The following is a 19201-nucleotide window of genomic DNA, read 5'->3' on the forward strand; positions in this document are numbered from 1 at the left end:
ATTGTCTTGTTTTAAGAAATAACATGTCAAAATAGGCCGACGCAGTGGCGTAGTAGGTTGTGCCGTTCGCGTGGGTTTCCTCTGGGTGGTCTGGTTTCCCCCACAGTCCAAAGACATGCAGTACAGGTAAATTATGAGTGTGAGTGTGTGTGTGAATGTGTGTGTATGGATGTTTCTCAGAGATGGATTACAGCTGCAAGGGCATCCGCTGCGTGAAACGTGCTGGATAAGTTGGCGGTTCATTCCACTGTGGTGACCCCGGATTAATAAAGGGACTAAGCTGAAAAAGAAAATGACTTATGAATGAATATGTCAAAATAGCTTTAAAATTAGATTTTGTCCTTAAAATAAGCAAAATAACCAACTAAAGGGGTAAGTACGCATGGGCCAATATAAGATCCTGACAGTATGTTAACATTGGATAAAAATATGGTATCACAGTATTGTGATTTCTGCTCTAAAATAAGTTATTTTAAATGTCTGGGTAAAAAACAACAACTCCAAAATGTGTAAGAACTCTAAAAGTATGCATATTGTGCTGTAACAATTCTGCATTTTGGGCAGCACAGTGGCGGAATTGGTAGCACAAACAGCTCATAACAAGAAGATTGCTGGTTCGAGTCCCGGCTGGGTCACTTGGCATTTCTGTGTGGAGTTTACATGATCATGTGGGTTTCCTCCGGGTGCTCCATCTTTCCCCCACAAGTCCAAAGACATGTGGTATAGGTGAATTGGGCTAAATTGAGTATAAGCTAAATTGTCTGTAATGTATGTGTGTGAATGAGTGTGTATGGGTATTTCCCAGTGATGGGTTGCAGCTGGAAGGGCATTTCTGATGCGTAAAACATATGCTGGGTAAGTTGGCGGTTCATTCCACTGTTAACACCCCAGTTAAATAAAGGGACTAAGCTGAAAAGAAAATGAATGAATGAATAATTCTGCATTTTGATTGGTAATGCTGGTCAAATGTGATTTCATGAAAACATGTACAATGCAACACGCAGTATTTAAGAGGATGCTTACTTGATTTTAAAATGTAACTAATGTGCGATTATACAATAAATAACTTGCACAAAATGTTTGGTCTTTTAAAAAAACAAAACTCTATATTTCGGACCCCAAAATGCTTCTGTGGTCATGGCCAAAGCCAAGGTATGAAAACAAGTGAGAAATTAAAAATGAATATGAAAATGAATGATGAGTGGTAACTTATACTTTGCAGAGTGTTACTTCTACTGTAAATGGTTAGCTAAACTTAATGAAACAGCATGGCCCATGTCCTGGCCAGTGTTTTAATTTCTGTTGTTCTACAGATGTGTTGCACAAAGATTATTATGTTATTGAAAGCATTTGACACAGTTTAATACAGATATCATTGCATTTGTATTATTGAATGTGGTCTCCTTTCCTCTTCTTTTGTACGGCCTCTCAGTGTTGCCAGATATTGTTAGCACACAAATAAAACCATCCAACCTAAAAAAAATAACAACCAAAATAAGAGCTGCTGTGAGTCAGGGATGTGAATTTATTCAGAGACATAATTTTTCATTCTCAGAACTTAATGTTTTTTTTTAACATGAAAGTTTTACAGAGGTCCAAACCTCTGTGACCTCATATGGGCCAGGTTGTGATCTAAATGAATGAAACATATAGAAAGTTTAACATTTTAGTTGAAATTGTCTGAATTTTTAATGAATGGACTTTCCATTTATTGTCCATTTTTTGACTGCAATTGTCCATGAACCAGGATTTTTCTCCATAGTCAAGAAATGTCACATCTAGCTGACCACAGTAGTAAAGCTCATGTGACCCAGATATTGTAGTCATTTTTTAACAGCATCATTCGTGACCACCCAGCTTGTCTTTGGCCTACAGGCAGGTCTTGTTATGGCGAAAGATTGGCTTCTGGAGCCCTGGGCTAAATTCAACAGATTCTCCAGTTCAACTTCAGAGGTCATTAAGTCAATGAGCTGTATGGCTTGATGGCTCCAGGTATTGGTTACAGATGTTACGTGTTACTTTTACTTAGGCTACATTGACACAAAGCCAGAGCTTACCCTACTAACTAAATCATAAATTATAGGAGCCAGACCTGTATGTGGCGCTGTAGTTCTTACATAGAGATACACAAAAAAAAAAAAGAAAAGAGGACTTGGAGCAAGATCATAAACTTTGTGCGCTGTATACAAACCAACACAAAGTGAACATGGCGAATGCTGTTGGTAAAGCAATTAAGCTCACTAGCTTCTTAGCAGATTCAGTGTTCTGGATGTGACGTGCAGTTTTACAGAGAATGTGCAGTATATATTAACAGTTTATTGAAATATCTGTTTATATTTTTCAAAACTGCTAACCACAGAGTTAAGTGATCAGACAAATATCAACCTGTAAACGAGATTTAAGGCGGCATTGTGGCTCAATGGTTAGCACTGTCACCTCACAGCAAGGTCGCTGGTTTCAGCCATGACTGGGTCAGTTGCCGTTTCTGTGTAGAGTTTGCATGTTCTCCCTGTGTTTGCATAGGTTTCTTCTGTGTGTTTTGGTTTCCCCCGCTGTCCAAAGTGGTACAGGTGAATTGAATAAAGTAAATTGGCCAAAGTGTAGAGCTGAAGATCTTTACCCGAACCCGACGGGACCTGGCGGGACCCGACGAGTTCGGGTGGGTTCGGGTTTGATTTCTATCATTTTAGTTGGGGTCGGGCCGGGCTTGACTTGCGCAGGTAAATGAATAGTCATGTGATGCATTTCGATTAGCGCGAAAAAAGTAATCAGAACGTTTGTAACAACGTTAAAATCCATCCCTGCAAAGGTGAAACAAATGATGACGGAGAAGTTCAAAAGAGCTAATTTTGACTGCGGACAAGTCAGTCACCAGTTCAGAAGGTACGGTCATTCTAGCCACCAAGGTATTTTGGCGGTCGCTCATACACTGCTTATTACTGTTGAACGCTAAACAACAAGCTGGCTGACAGGTTAAAAGATGAGGTCACTCGCTACATTGAAACAGCTGTCATGGAAAATTAAATGGATGTTCCTGGCTGGTAGAAGATGAACAAACAATCCTACCCAAAATTTGCAATAATAGCCAGATCAGAACTATGCATCTCGGCCTGTAGCAGCAATGAAAGGTTCGGTGCTGCTGGATGCGCCATCCTGAGCGCAGGACTGCGCTGAAGCCAGTGGATTCAATAAGCTAATGTTCCTCCACAAAAGGAGGAATTAGCCTTATCTTGGTGAGTAAAGGGTTTTTAAAGTATAAATAAATATTAATTAAAGATCATAATGTAGACAGAGTATATAGGCTAATTTAGGTATTAGGCAATTATTTTATTATTCAGCTTCACCGTCGCCTTAATGCCAGGTTGTGAAGAGAATTGGCGAAACAAATATTGCACAGCCTTTATCTTAATTTCGTTATTGCCAAATACCCGTCATAATTTTGCATTTATTTTTATTTAATTTGTTAAGAAATTCTTCTTTTCATTGGTGCGTTGGCCAATTTAAAGGCTAAGTGTATGTACCCAGGTCTATTTAGAGTGCTGAAATGTTACGATGTTACAGAGGACTTATTTTATTTCTTTGTTAAAGTTTCCAAGTAGCCTATAGCCTATGTTTGTTACGAATAAATTTTGTTAAACATATAAGTGACTTGTTCTTGAAAAAAAGGCAAAAGAGCTTTGTGCATGTGCACACTTAAATAATGTCAGGCTATAAACGTGTACGGGCTTTATAAAGCTGTCAATCAAAATGTACCTGTTGGGCTCTGGCTGAATTCTGTCGGGCTCAGGCCCCATCGGGCCTAATTTTTATGTCCCGATTACAGCTCTACCGTAGTGTATGTGTGTGAATGCGAGAGTGTAGGTGTTTACCGGTGCTGGGTTGCGGCTGGAAGGGCATCTGCTGCATAAAACATATGCTGGAAAGGATGGCGGTTCATTCTGCTGTGGTGATCCCTGATAAAAAAAAGGTATTACGACAAAGGGAAAATGAATAATTAAATGAAACGGGTTTTATTTTTTAAATTAGAGGACTAGCATGCGTTATTGATGTGACCATACACAGTATGCAAATTTACATTATGCAACATACTTTGTCAAAATTCTGTGAACTTAACTGCACAATACAAAAAAAAATACCAATCAAATTGATAAGAGTAGGCTCTATATGGAACAACAATATTCATTTTATCAATATGACATCTCTCCATCACGTACTTGACAAATGTGAAAATCAAATAAGAAAAGTTTGAAAATCTTGACAGAGACATCTTGATACATTTATGGTCTGTAAAATACAAGCCTACAAACAACTTAGAAAGGGGTGAAAAATGTAAATTGGTGAATTTTTGGTGATAATTTTATTTTTTTACAATTTCAAGATTGGCATTTGCATGGAATTGCTCTGCAGCACAAACACACACAGACACACATATGTGTTCTGTCATTGTTGCCGCTAGCTGGGTTTCCATCTTAACACGAAGCAAATCTTTTCAAAGTTTGCAAGAAATGGAAAAAAAATCACACATGCATATTAGGAGTGTTTCCATCAAGTTTCTGACTATTGTAGTGGTGACCTAACCAACAGTAAACAAGGAAAGCATAATGGAAACTAAAAACCAGCTAAATCCACCTATTGAGACAGAACAGTGTAATTAGTTGAAAATGAAGATGCCATTTGAAATGACCAAACATAAAACACATTAAACAGACCTAAAATTAAAAATATATAAATCTGTCAAGTAAGTAGCAGTTCATTCCACTGTAATAAACCAGGAAAAAAGCAGAAGGAAAGTAAATTAATGAAATCTGTTGTGCATTAATCAATAATATTTAAACTGACATTAATTCAATTTTAACAATCTGTTGTCATTTCAGACACTTTTAGAAGCTGTCATTCATTCATTCTCACCATACTTAAGGTCTTGGTCCAGTGTTAATCCTCATAGCTTCCACGTGGGATAAAATAACACCGTCTTCACTCTGTCTTTCGTGAAATGGAGTTGCAGTTTAATGTATAGTAAATCGGACTCATTCAAAGTAGCGTCACTGCGCAAACAAACATTATGAATGCATGTTACACTTCCGACTGCACATCATGTTTTCTTTTTCTTATAATGCACAGAGTTTTGAGGTAAGGAACATTTTCATTTGCCATTCACTGACAGTCGGACAGGCTCATCCAGTCTTAACTCCGTCTTTTAAAAACGAAATCGAAAGCGCAATATGTCTCTTCATAGAAGCCGGTGTATCAGCGCGCTGCCACTCTGAAAACATATGATTCGATTCGTGCTTCTTATTGGTTCTCGGGATATAGAAGCTTTTGCTGTCAAAGGCAAGCGGCATTAAGCGGCTTTTGGTAACAAACTTATTATTTATAAACTTATTGTTATTTCTGAATGCGCTAACGCTGAGATTTTGATGATTTGGAGCAAATCCATTTGTTGATGGTGTTCTACGTGCCTAAAGTATTCACTCGATGCAATAATCTCATTTTTGGCGGAAGTGGCATTTATCGGCTTTTGCATCTGAACTCTTCATATATTCCACATTCTGAATTGTATTTCTGTGTACTGTGATTGGATTTACTTTACTTTGCTACCCACTGTGCCACCGACCGTGACACCCCATATTTAGTTATACATTTTGCAATCAGCCAGTGTAGTATAATAAAGACAATCTATTCAAAGATGATTATATGGCTTTATATCTGGGATGGAAGCCTCTGTTGTTTATATATAAACCCTGGGAGTAGGAATATTTATACATTTAATTTTTTCATCAAAGATGCCTCTAATAAAAGCATTACTAAGAATACTAATTAAATTATGATTTTATTCAAATAAATTACAAGCTTTAATAAAATGCAAAAATATTTATTTTATGGAAGTACTAGAAAGTAAACCCATTAATTACTTTACACTGGGAAAAAATAGCTCATTGCAAATTGTTGCAAACAATTTGTTTAAGCTGCATTTAGACAAATAAAGCTGAACATTACTGAATTTAGTTTGTTTGTTTAAATTCAGCCCACATAAATTGTTTGCAACCACTTAACTTAAAAATAAATTAAATCGAATGAATCATTTTTTCAGTGTATATCAGCTTATATTTAACACATGAACTGTATTGTAAACACGAGATTTCAACAATTAACCTCAAAAACCCAAATCTTACAAATGTTGAAATTCTACTTAAATACCCCATTTCACCCCATATTTGGATTTCATAAAATGGTGCTTTCTGTCAGTCATTGCGTTATTTTAGGACCAGATGGATGTGTGTGAATGGCAACATAATCAAGTACACTTATTTTTTTAATTGTCGTCTCCATGGCCACATCATCTGTTATCAAAGCTTGCTGGATCTAATTACTAAAAGGATTTTACCTTATTTGGAAATGCTTTTATTTGTTCTATTGCAGATATTGCTGATGAACTGAGATTAGAAGACTGTATTGTAGGTCTTTTTTAATAACATTTGCCCTATACTAAAACAAAATGACCTCACATGACTGCCATCTAACATGTATGTATGTAATGTATTACACACAGTAAAAGCTTGTGGAGTAGTTTTGAAATGCTGAGATGCATTGAATGATCTCACGCTGAAGGTAATTCTAACTGGAGCCATCTGTGTTGTTCATATACATACAGTATCTGTAAAACATAAACAGTGAATAATGACACAAGCTCTAACATATGCAGTACAGGCAAAACATTTCAAACTAAACATTTCTTTCTTAAGCTGACAACATCTATTGGTTGAAAAAATAATCTGTTGACATCACCTCTCATGAAGAAGGTTTTCAAAAAATCCTTTGTCCATTTTTCCATGTTTGTCAATTGTAAAATGTAAAATGTCAACTCTTTCAAAGGTCCCATGAAATTAAAATAACGTTTATTTATTTTTATTTATTCATTATTATTTAGTATTCTTAGTTTTTAAGATATCTCTTAAGCTTATTTGCCCCAAAACAATTCACATTTAGAAGATATAAAACTGATATAAGCACATAAAGCTTGTAGTTTGTCACTTCCGCCTAAATGCATCAACTATTTTAATTACGTTACCTCATACTACAGTTTCTCATCCAATAGTAGTCAAATGCTCTCTGGTATTTGACATGCCCTGCCCCCTTCAAGACAATTCTCATTTGCTTTTAATTTGATGCGCTTGAGCTCAACCACTCTCACCGGCAAAGCTATGATAAAACAAAATGGTATTGACTGTTTTTAAAAAGGTGGAGGAGCTTCACCATGTCCCACCCTCTCTCCGTGTTACGGTTGAGATTATGTCAAACATCAAATTAAAATGCACATTTCAAAGCACTTCACGGGACCTTTAAAATAATGTAGTCGGAACCAATGATATTTAAAACCAAGTAATGAGAACTGTAACTGAGGAGTCAGGGAACAACGAAGTTAAGGGTTCAAACGCAGTTTAATTTCGGCTTAGGCAGGCAGTGGTCAAACAGGAGCAAACTGAAGCATACAGGTTATGCAAAAGAACAGTCGAGATCACAGGCGAAGAGATCAGTACAAGTAACAGACAACATAAAAGCAGTAAGCAAGGCAAGGGTCAGGAAACACGGCAAGACAATGGAGTGGAATGGAATAACGCTTCGTAAAGTTAGAGGTGAACAAGACTCAGCAAAGTCTGTGTATGTGTGCTGTTTAAATGGTCCATCTGATCTGTTCATCATGAGCTTCCAGTTGTGTGAGTGCAATCAGGAACAGAACTGAAACTGGTGTGTTTGGGATGGGATTTGTAGTTCTTATCAGTGGCATGTGTGTAGTTCGCTTGCAATCTGCACAGGCTAGATTGCTGGTTTTTGTGACAATAATAAGTAAACCAATGATAATTAAAAAGTAGGTTTTTAAAGGGGCGTTTCACATAAAAATGAAAACTTGGTCACCGTGTTCATTCATTCATTTTCTTATCAGGCTTAGTCCCTTTATTAATCCAGGGTCGCCAAAACGGAATAAACCGCCAGCTTATCCAGCAAGGTTTTTTTAAACGCAGCGGATGCCCTTCCAGCCGCAATCCACATCTGGGAAACATCCACACACACACTTATACACTACAGACAATTTAGCCTACCAATTCACCTGTACCGCATGTCTTTATACTGTGGGGGAAACCGGAGCACCCGGAGGAAACCCACGCGAAGACAGGGAGAACATGCAAACTCCAAACAGAAACGCCAACTGAGCCGAGGTTCAAACCAGCAATCTTCTTGCTGTGAGGCGACAGCACAACCTACTGCGCCACTGCCTCGCCTAGTCACCCTGTTCTCACACTATATTCTAATGTTTCATATAAAAAGAAGAATTAATGGCAGAACATGCAAAACAAATCACAGAATGATGCACAGTGATGCATGCCATATTTTCAGAGTGTTCTGGCATACATTAGGGTTTGGTGGGAAAACATAGTGAAGTTTAATGCATTATTTAACAAAATCTGACCTTGACTGTTTGCATGACTGCGCATTTATGAGACTATTAACCTGGACGTTCACTCCAGCTCAACCAAAAGATCAAGATAAACAGAAATCTGACTTAAAATACAATCTTTTCTGAAGAAAATAGATCTATTCATTTCAACAGTGCTCATCTGTCAACTGTCATTCTGACTGTCATCTGACAACCCGAGATATTTAGCAAGCAAACTGCAAGTACTCTTTTATGAGTTGTGTTTCACGGTATTAATCTTGTTTGAGTGAACTGCAGTGCTAATAGAGTTCCATGAACACAAACTAGTGCATGAAAAAGCAGTCAAATACATTATACATTTAAGCTTGTTTTTCCACCAAACCCTGTTAAATACCGCCAGGACATCGAATATATGGCATAAGGTCTCATTTATATTTGCTTCTCAAAAATAAATGAATAAATAAATAAATATATATATATATATATATATATATATATATATATATATATATATATATATATATATATATATATATATATATATATATATATATATATAATATATATATATATATATATATATATATATATACATACATACATATATACATATATATATATATATATATGTATATATATATATATATATATATATATATATATATATATATATATATATATATATATATATATATATATATATATATATATACATACATAATCGGCAGTGTGAATACTCTTTAATAATAATAGCAATTATAACTTGTGATTTGTGTTTTTTTTTTGTTTGTTTCCTCTTTTAAATTTGTGTTATATGACCTTGACCTCTACTCCGACAGGTTTTAATTCTGAAGATTAACAGAGTTACATTTTTCGACATTTAAAACAAATAGTAATTTCAAACAATATATTGTTGGTTTTAACTTGTTACAATGACTGTTAATGAGCTGCTACCTTTTTTGTTGTTATGCATGTCGATCTATCTTTAGGAATGCCTGCTTTTCATTAAACTGGACAATTGTCGTGCACTCGAATGCCAGTGAGTTTCTGTAAGGGTCATTTAAAAAAAAAAATTAACTAACTAACTAACTAACTAAAAAGGCAGCACTTCATTTGCAACACAGGAGCACACATAATTTTCATTGATTTTAGTCAGATTTACTGATATGTTTGACAGTATTTCATAGATTTAGTAGGTTAAAAGTGTTTCTGAGATGAAACTGGTATTGGCTGAACTTTCAGACTGTACAGTTCCGAAAAGCATCTAATTGAAAAAAATATATATATAAGAAATTGAGCTTCATGTATTATCTGAAATTGAAAACAGTTTGTTTATGTTATGTTATGTTATGTTTTTTTCACAAACGTGTTATGACGCGTTTAGCAGTCATCGGCATCTTAGAAGCTTTTCATATTGAGATTTATTTAAATAAGTATCTGTACATTTATATGTATGTTCTATTAAATAACATGATCAAATTTGCATCAAGGTGTTTGCAATGCAACATCAGCAAAATTAAAGTTTCTTTTCTGGCTGCCATTATCAGTCTCACACTATTTTTCCTTTTTCTGAATGTTTTGATAACACTATGGTTGAGGTTTTTTATTATAATGTAAACAAATAGGATTGTAAAAAATGGTTGTGCTAAATTTAGTATTCTTAGCAACTAAGTTAGTAAACTTAAGTAAAAATAACTTCTGCTGCTGAGAAACTCAGAAATGTGTTAAAGGTTCATTAGGAAAGGACAAAATTTGGATGTGTTTAAAACAATATCAATCACTGACAAAATCACCTTTCAAATTAAGTTCTCAGCAATGCATATTAGGTGACATGGAGGCTCAGTGGTTAGCACTGTTACCTCACAGCAAGAAGGTTGCTGGTTCAAGTCTTGGCTGGCTTAGTTGGCATTTCTGTGTGGAGTTTGCATGTTCTCCCCATGTTTGCGTGGGTTTACTCTCGGTGCTTAGGTCATTCCCATAGTCCAAAGACATACGCTATAGGTGAATTCAATAAACTTAATTGACCGTATGAGTCTGTGAGAATATATGAATGTTTCAGTACTGGGTTGCAGCTGGAAGGGCATTTGCTGTGTAAAAGATATGTTGGATAAGTTGGCGGTTCATTCCAATGTGGCGACCCCTGATATTTAAAGGGACTAAGCTGAAGTAAAACAAACGAATGAATGAATATTATTTGTCAAAAATTTAATTTTGATATATTTACAAGTAGGAAGTTTACGCACTCTCTTTATGGAACATGATATTTATTTAATATTCTAATAATGTTTGGCATTAAAATAAAAATTTATTACTTTGTCTTAAACAGTGTAATTTTGTATATTGCCAAAAACATTTGTGCAACGTGTGCAATCAATTGAGATTACAGTTAATGAGTGTTGAAGTTTTATACTACACTCTCAGAAAAAAAGGTACACGTTGGTACAAATAATGTTCCTTAAGGAGCAGTTTTCTACCTTTGTAAAAGTTTTACCTTATATGGTACAGAAAAGACCTTTCTTTTTATTTTTCTGTACCTTTTATGGTACAATTAAAATGAAGGTACACAATTGTTCTCATAAAAAGGGTACTTAAGTGTTGGACAAATTCTTTATTACAATATCTGTGAAAATAAATATTACTGGAAAGGCAAAGTGGATTTATGAATAATTTCCATATTAAAACATGAATCATAATTTAAAAGCATATGTTTCAATAAATGCATAAACATTCATTATTAAGTTCTATAATACAAAACAACTGGTAAAGCATAAAACTATAGTAAACTAAGCATTTGAGGCATTTTTAATAGACATTTGGTAAACATTGTCTGATAAATACAGTTTTATTATTGATATCCGCACATTTTGGCATTTGCTTTTCACTACGCACATGAGCTGGCAAAAATCTTGTATGTGCAAAGTGTTCCTGCAGACATTTTAGTATTGTAAAATGAATCAAACATTTTGCATATCTCGTAACAACACTTTTGCACAACTCTATTTCTATTTTAAAATTAAGTAAATTAAAAGAACTTTTTAAGTGATTACAAAGGTATTGTGTGAAAGTGGAGAAACATTTACTGCTGTAACGTTTTTTTAAAAAATGTTGTGAAATGTTTAGTAAAAAGAGATTTTTATGATATAAGTTGAGGTATTTTATGTTTTATTGTAAATGGAAACGGTGTATTTACATAAAAATGAACCTTTTTTTAAAAAAAAAACATTGTTTAAAATGTATTTGATGTTTTTGTACAAAGTGTCTTGTCACTGTAGTGGTACCTTTATGGATCAGATTTGTACCTTTGATGAAGGCACAATATTGTATCTGCAGGTTTTAAAAACCAAAGGTACATTTTGGTTTCTCATGGTACAAATCATGTCCTTAAAGGTACAAACTGCACAGGTACAAATCTGTTTCTTGGTCTTAAGGTAAAATTCTTTTCCATAAAAAGGTAATGCCCTAGTGACAAGGGTTTGTACCTTCTTTGGTACCACATTGTACTTTTTTTTTCTAAGAGTGTACAGTTATTAGGTCTCATTTGTGGAGTCTAACTCTGTTTAAACACAAGACTTTTCCTGTCAAATTAAACAATAAAACCCTCCCCTCATCCCACAAGCCATATAACCTTCAAAAATACATCTTAGCTTATATAACAATGGATACATTCATCTTGAGATGACACAAATCAATGCGTTACCACTTGTTATAACAGAATGCTGAAATCTGTTTTAAAATCTCCTCACCGAAAAGGAAAAAGGCCTTTTCTGGATGAATTTTCACATTTATACAGAGCTGTGTGCAGAAGAGGAGAGAGCAGGAATGTGTTTGGTCTGAGACTGTGAATGATGAAGAGAAGATGCCAGAGAGAATCTATTTTCCATGAGTCCCTGTGACATTATTTAATTTAATGATGATGTGCCCGCTTTAAGAGGCTGAATCAATCTCATTGTGTCATTGTGTTAGAGCGCTCAAGCGTTGAGTGTGTGTGTGTGTGTGTAGCATGTTCATTTATTTGTGTCTACATGTGTGTAGTACAATGATTTCACTCAGTGTGTAAGGCGATTGAGCTACGATCTGAATTTTGTGGTGTTTGTATTTGTGTGTAGCATGTTTTGTGTGTATACATATGTGCAGTACAATTATTTAGCTCAGTGTTTGCTGTTTGAACTGCGGTCTGATATTTTTGGTGCGCGTGTGTGTTTGTGACAATGGGGTCAAATCAGTGTGTAGAGACTGGAATGAAACCCAGTGGAACTAACTGCTGATGAGGGTTCGCGTTTCCCTTCCCCCTCGCCATATAACTCAAACACTGGCCATAATACATCAATACTGAACCCACACACCTCATGCATACTTTCATTGTCTTTTCATTGCCAGATATCTTTAGAATAGAAGATAAATCACATGCAGGAATTCCAAATTAGCTTGGTTGTGTCGACATATTCGGGGCTTTTATGAATATACGTATGAATAAGGAACTGCCGGGGAGAGCGATGGCTGATAATGTGCACTCTCTAATAAGAACTAATGAACCGGTGACAAACTTCAGCTCTAGTTAGAGAGCGCAGGGGGGCTCTGATGTTGCTGTATGTTAAAAACAGAAGCTCCTTTATACCTATATACTGTATATAATGATGGCTCGTTCTGAGTGCTGTATGTCTGTGGTTATATTACAGCAATTATTCAAATTTAAATTGATTTCACTGTTGTATGCCAGCAAATATGTGATATAAATACAATACTAATGTAAAATAAATATGCAAATTGTATGTATATAAATATGCATATTTTTACAGTGTATATCTTGGGTTTTTTTAATACAAAAATGGGACATGGGTTAAAAATAGGTTGTAGTAATGTTTTTAAAAAATATTATACATACACTCATACACTACGGTCAATTTTAAGCATACCCAATTCATCTGTACAACATGTCTTTAGACTTGTGGGGGAAACCGGAGCACCCGGAGGAAACCCCTGGGGACAACATGCCACCCATTATTATTTTATATTATTATTTTATATTATTATATTATTCATTCATTCATTTTCTACTATACTATATTATATTATATTATTGTTTGTTTATCATATTGTTAGTTTAATATTATGATTATTAAAATATTATTTTATTGTTATTAATTTTGATTATTATAGCATTAGGTAACTTATATGATATTATAAATATAATATTAATTTTAATATTTCATCTGCCAATTTATTATATTATATTATATTATATTATATTATATTATATTATATTATATTATATTATATTATATTATATTATATTATATTATATTATATTACATTATATTATATTATATTATATTATATCATATTATATTATTTACTTTTATACTTTATTATGTTATATAATATAATATTATTTTATTTCATTTTTTATTATATTATATTACATTATATCATTTTATATTATTTTATTTGAGAAAATGTATACAATTTTATATTATATTTAATTACATTATATTATTTTATTTAATTTTTTATATTATATAATATATAATATTATTTATTATTATTAATTATATTATATTATATTATTTTTTTATATTTGTTAAAAAAGACAAGCCATGGTAATCCATATCCCATTATTATATTAGAAAATTCAACGTATTTATACTTAAATGTAAATAAATTAATATCTTAAATGTATTTTAGAATTATGCATTATTGTTTTTTTTCTAATTAGGTGATGGGATGTGGACTAAAAATTTGTTGTAAGAATGTAACATGATATTAGATAATATTTATAAATATGAACAATGAATAATGTTTGGTATATGATTATTTTTAAATAGTTTTGTTTATAGTAGTTTAGTATATTAGTTTTTATATTGTTGATTTTTAGATTATTGTTTAGTTACTGTTTGTCAAATAATATAATATAATATAATATATTATAATAAAATATAATATAATTTAATATAATGTAATATAACATAATATAATACAATACAATATAATATAATATAATGTAATATAATATAATATAATATAATATAATATAATATAATATAATATAATATAATATAATATAATATAATATTTATGTAAAAATAAAAATTTAAATTATACAGTGCAAATGCGTTTGTTTTTGTAATACAATACTTGGATGTGGGTTAAAATGGCTTGTCTTTTTAAAGAAATATAATATAATATAAAATAATATAATATAATATAATATAAAATAATATAATATAATATAATATAATATAATATAATATAATATAATTTGACTTTTCAAAAAGTCAAAAAAGTAAGAAAATAAGTAAATAAATAAATGAAATAATAGATATAATATAATAAAAGTTGTAAATGTCATATGGAATGGGTCACACATGCACAAATACACCCATTCTTAAGGAGGTGCACAGACACACATGCGCGCACACACACACACACACACACATTTGTGCAGACAGCTGTGCACACATAAGTCAGTCCCCAAAAACTGTCAACGACACAATACCACGGAACAAAATAAGCCTCACAAGCTTTAAAGTGTCATCTGAGCAACATCTATTAATATGACCAGCAGCACGGCACCAGAAATGCTGTAGAACCCAGCAATAATCACCAAAATATTGCAAACACATGGCGTATTAAATAGCCGAAGTTGCACTCTTCACATTCCACTTCCTTGCTGCTGTTTTGAATTATTTTTTCGAAAACCATTAACTCTGTATATGTTTGACTCTGCGTTCCAGGCCTCAGGTTTTGGGAAAAAAAACAAGAGGACCCCAGAAATGAACTTCCAGTCTGGTGTAAAATAGCAGCCTTGTCAAATTCTTGCGTCTCCAGGCAGTGTTTCCAGTTTACAGTATGTGACAGGCAAGAGACTTCCCGATCCAAAATCAAAAGCGAAATTGAATTTGATCTGATAGATTCAAAATAATCTGGTTGACTTGGTGACGGATGTAAAAATCAGAAGCAGGGGAGTCAGAAAGGCTTGATATCAACAGAGAACTGGACAGGCTGTCATTCCTGGCACAATCAGTTTCCATCTGACACACGTGCAGAAAAAACACACACACATGTGCTCCAACTAAACACTCTGGCTGCTGAAAAACAAAAATTAATCTCCACCAAAAAAATAATCATACATTTTGTCGGGAACTTCTCCCACGGCCTCAAACACAATACAAGGCTCATATGCATTTAGCATGTCTGAATGAGAGAATTGGTGTAGCACTAACAAGACATTCAGCAAGTTAACGCAGAGTGTTCAGGAAATGGAGCAAATCAGCCTGATGTAAATGCGTCCCTGAATTTACAAGAAAACGTGCTGGCAACAAATGCATTAAATAATGATGAGATTTATGGAGAAGGAAAATGGAAGAAACCCTGAATGCAGAATGGCCCCTGAGCAATGAAAGTGCAAATGTATTCAATGTACACTACTTGACATTCATCTATTGAAAGACAGACAGATCACCATGCAAGAGTGTGTGTATGTGTGTGTGTTTATGTGTGGGTGGTTGAGCAGTGGGGGATGATTACATTTGGTGTTAGATACATTTTTTTTTTTTTTTGATGTAACAGAGCTCATCAAAAATAGGAAGAGGGTGAAACAGAAGAAAAAGGAAGGAGAGAATAAATTTGAATGCATGATATGATGTATTCAGCCAGATGCAGTGATGATACCTCAGCCACAGCCTGCAGGTGAGATGCACGCAATGTTTCACTGGATTAAGACGCTGTCAGTGTGAAAACATGACCCTACATTGGGTCTCTGCGACAGGCATTCTGGGATTCCAGGCTGAAATTTCAGCTGTCAGTGATTGAGGGCTAAAATGCTGATTCTGCTAATTCGGATCAAAGGCACTGTAGAAATTCATAAGCATTGATTTATGCTTACATCAGGAGTCTGCGGCGTATATAAAGCATAGTTCTTATCAAATATTCAATATTTTGGGGATATTTAAAAGTAACTTGAAATATTTTGAGAAGTTGTTAAAAATTACATATCAATTGGCTGCTAATCTACATATTATGTTAATATATGGTTAAATTTTAGTCAAAGTTAGTAATGCTATATGTAATAAGCTGTTTCAAATAATGTTGTTTCTTACAAAGACCAACCATTATGCTTCATTAGACCACACCCAGCAGGCATATTTTGTTTTTAAAATATGTCTAATAGACGTCTAAACATTCTAAATATGGGCTGTCAGTGAAAATCTGATACACGTCTAAAAATTGGCCTAAACTAGACTAGTGGTCAAATAAACAGAAATGAGTGACTACACATACAAAGTCTGTCTAATCTGTCTTTCTGATGACTAGTCTAGTTTTGGGCTATTCTTTTATGTCTTTTAGATTTTCACTAACACCCCAAGTTTAGCCTCGTTTTAGATAGGCTGTCTATGTTTAGATGTCTATTAGATGTCTAATAAACACAAAATTGTTTGCTGGGCAATGTCATGAGGAGGTATATGTATTCATTTTGTTTGGCCTCTACATGAGCAGTTTTAGCTTAAAAACAGTTTGCGATTTACCTACAGTTTGTAGGTGAATAGTCATCTACATTTAGAATGGTCTAAATGAACCTCAAATTTTCATTTATGGGTGAACTGTGTCTTTTTACGTGTTACAGACAAACATGTTGCTGACAAATCCTAATGGTTTGGGGAACAGAATGTGGAATGTGGCTTAAGTAAGTGCAAAAACTCTCCAGAAATGTTCTTATACACTCGTTTATAATTGCAGAATACCCCTTGAATGAAAAGCTTTTTTTTTTAGCATATTGGAACAGTTATGAATATTAATTAGCGTGTCTTTGCCTGATGCGCACACACACATTGCACGATGTACTCTGAAATATACATGTGCGAAATAACCATATTTCAGTTCTCAAAAAATATTTTTGCAAAAATAGTAGGTACCTTTTAAATGGCAATGTTTTCAACTAAAGCGGTAGAGAGGTTTATTTTAGCTGAAAAGAGTAAGTGAATGAAATTAAATGATAGTTTGCTCCTGAGTTGTGTTGTAGATTAAAAACAGGCTGGTTGTAACACAGGCTCATTGTGAAAACGTACCCTCATTTACATTTCTGGAGAGTGCGAATTATGTATCCAGAGCTATGTATGGCTGCATTTGTCTTTAAAATTAACGCTACATGGTGGTTTATTTTTGCACTACCAGCTGACCGCTTACCTCTGTATTGACGGTTTTTCTGCTGTTGCCAGTTTGCCCAGTAGCTCGCTACATTTGTTGGAGGACAGAGAAGAGTTAACCACGACGACAGGGTTTGAGTACAGCGAAGAAAATAAATAAGTAAATAACAGGGTGAGACTGTAGTTAGATCTGAAAATGTTGTAAAATCAGGCGACCATGAGGGCTTTTTTTTTGGATTGCTTTTTAAAACACTGCAGTTGGGTTTATGGAAGGGGGTGATCGGGTTAATGAGTGATTTTGAAAACACTATCAGTTGTGTTTATGGAAGGGGGTGGGCAGGGTTATCAGTAATCAGTCGGTTGTTCAGTCAGTCGTTCAGACATTCAGTCAGTCAGATGACAGCGGCTAGTGGATTTGTTAAAAAAAACGTAGCTTCTGTGACGTATTTTGCGATCTCCAGAAATGTATATAGGAGTACATATCAATAATGAGCCTGGATTGGCTCAATTATAATTGTACTCAACAAAAGGAGCAGAGATGTATTTACAGTTTTGTTTTTAAGTTTTTAATGTATATAAAAGCACAGGAAGGAATTAATATCAACATCTGCATAAACAAGTGAGGTTTTGAAGTTTATTAAAGTAAGAGCTAAGTGATATGACATGATGCATAAACGTGCATTAAACACTTGCAGTTCACAACAACAGCGTGCAGATTACATGTGTTTGTTGCCTCATTACAAAAATATGCATCACATTTTATAATATAGATGCTAAACTAACAAAAGATACACTTAAACATCTTCTTTGTTCGCTGAATTGGTAATTTAAATGTAAACCTTGAATTTTGCATTCTGACAACGAGCTCTGATGAGATGAGATACTCCATGTCTGGTTGCATTAACTGAGAGCTCTATGATGCTGGTCTCATTACTCAAAACAATAGTCTCACATACTGTACACATAATACAAGCTTAGATTTAAAAAAAAAATAAGCGTGAAAAATTCTTGTTTTTATAATTTAATTGTAAACATGGCCAATGAAATGTTTCCTGGGGGTGGCATATCAATGATCCCATGTGTATCGTCAGAGTTGGTGTTTTGTTCTGATTGGCCTGTTTTCCACCCGGATTTTACACTGACGTGTATAACATGAAATTAAGGAGACAATGTCATTGCAGTATAACATTTCTATCTTCTGAAGTCTTGTTATTCTATTATGACTGTTTATATACATTTAGATATTCATCCTATGGCACCTTTAACATTAGTTTATCAGTCAGATATATACAATGATTATATGTAATACCTGCATACTACAAAGCTCCTAAAATCATTTTATTGACCCTTTTTTTTTGCTTGTAAGGGTTTTCTAAATTTTTCCACGCAGCACTAATAAATGTTTAATTTTTCCCCTGCATGCAACTCACAGATCATTTTAAAAGTAAACCTTCAAAAAAGCTTTCGAAGAAGAAAGTTTGTTTCTTGTAATCAAACAGATATGCACAATGTGTGAATTTGTGATTTCTTAAAGGAAAACATGTTTTCGAGAGTGTGTGGGCGATTGAAAGATTTCCTCTGAGATAGTCCATGTACTGTTTAAGACAGCAGGTACACTGTAAAAACT

General features: G+C 33.9%; 1 protein-coding gene across 9 annotated transcripts in view; it reads left to right on the forward strand.

Annotated features, from left to right (window-relative positions):
- The window catches only part of tox (thymocyte selection-associated high mobility group box), a 606421-nt gene that overhangs the window by 81406 nt on the left and 505814 nt on the right, over positions 1-19201 (forward strand). For 7 of the 9 annotated variants that reach the window (XM_087239890.1, XM_087239886.1, XM_087239889.1 and 4 more), the window contains 2 exons: positions 16001-16120; positions 17055-17114. The gene's annotated coding sequence lies outside the window, so the exon portion shown is untranslated. Of the gene's footprint in view, positions 1-15165; positions 15290-16000; positions 16121-17054; positions 17115-19201 lie in introns of all 9 variants that reach the window. The other 2 variants (XM_087239887.1, XM_087239892.1) reach the window with 1 other exon arrangement.

The sequence above is a fragment of the Danio rerio genome, chromosome 2 (assembly GCF_052040795.2).
Source record: "Danio rerio strain M-AB ecotype USA chromosome 2, GRCz13ab, whole genome shotgun sequence".
Lineage (NCBI taxonomy): Eukaryota > Metazoa > Chordata > Actinopteri > Cypriniformes > Danionidae > Danio > Danio rerio.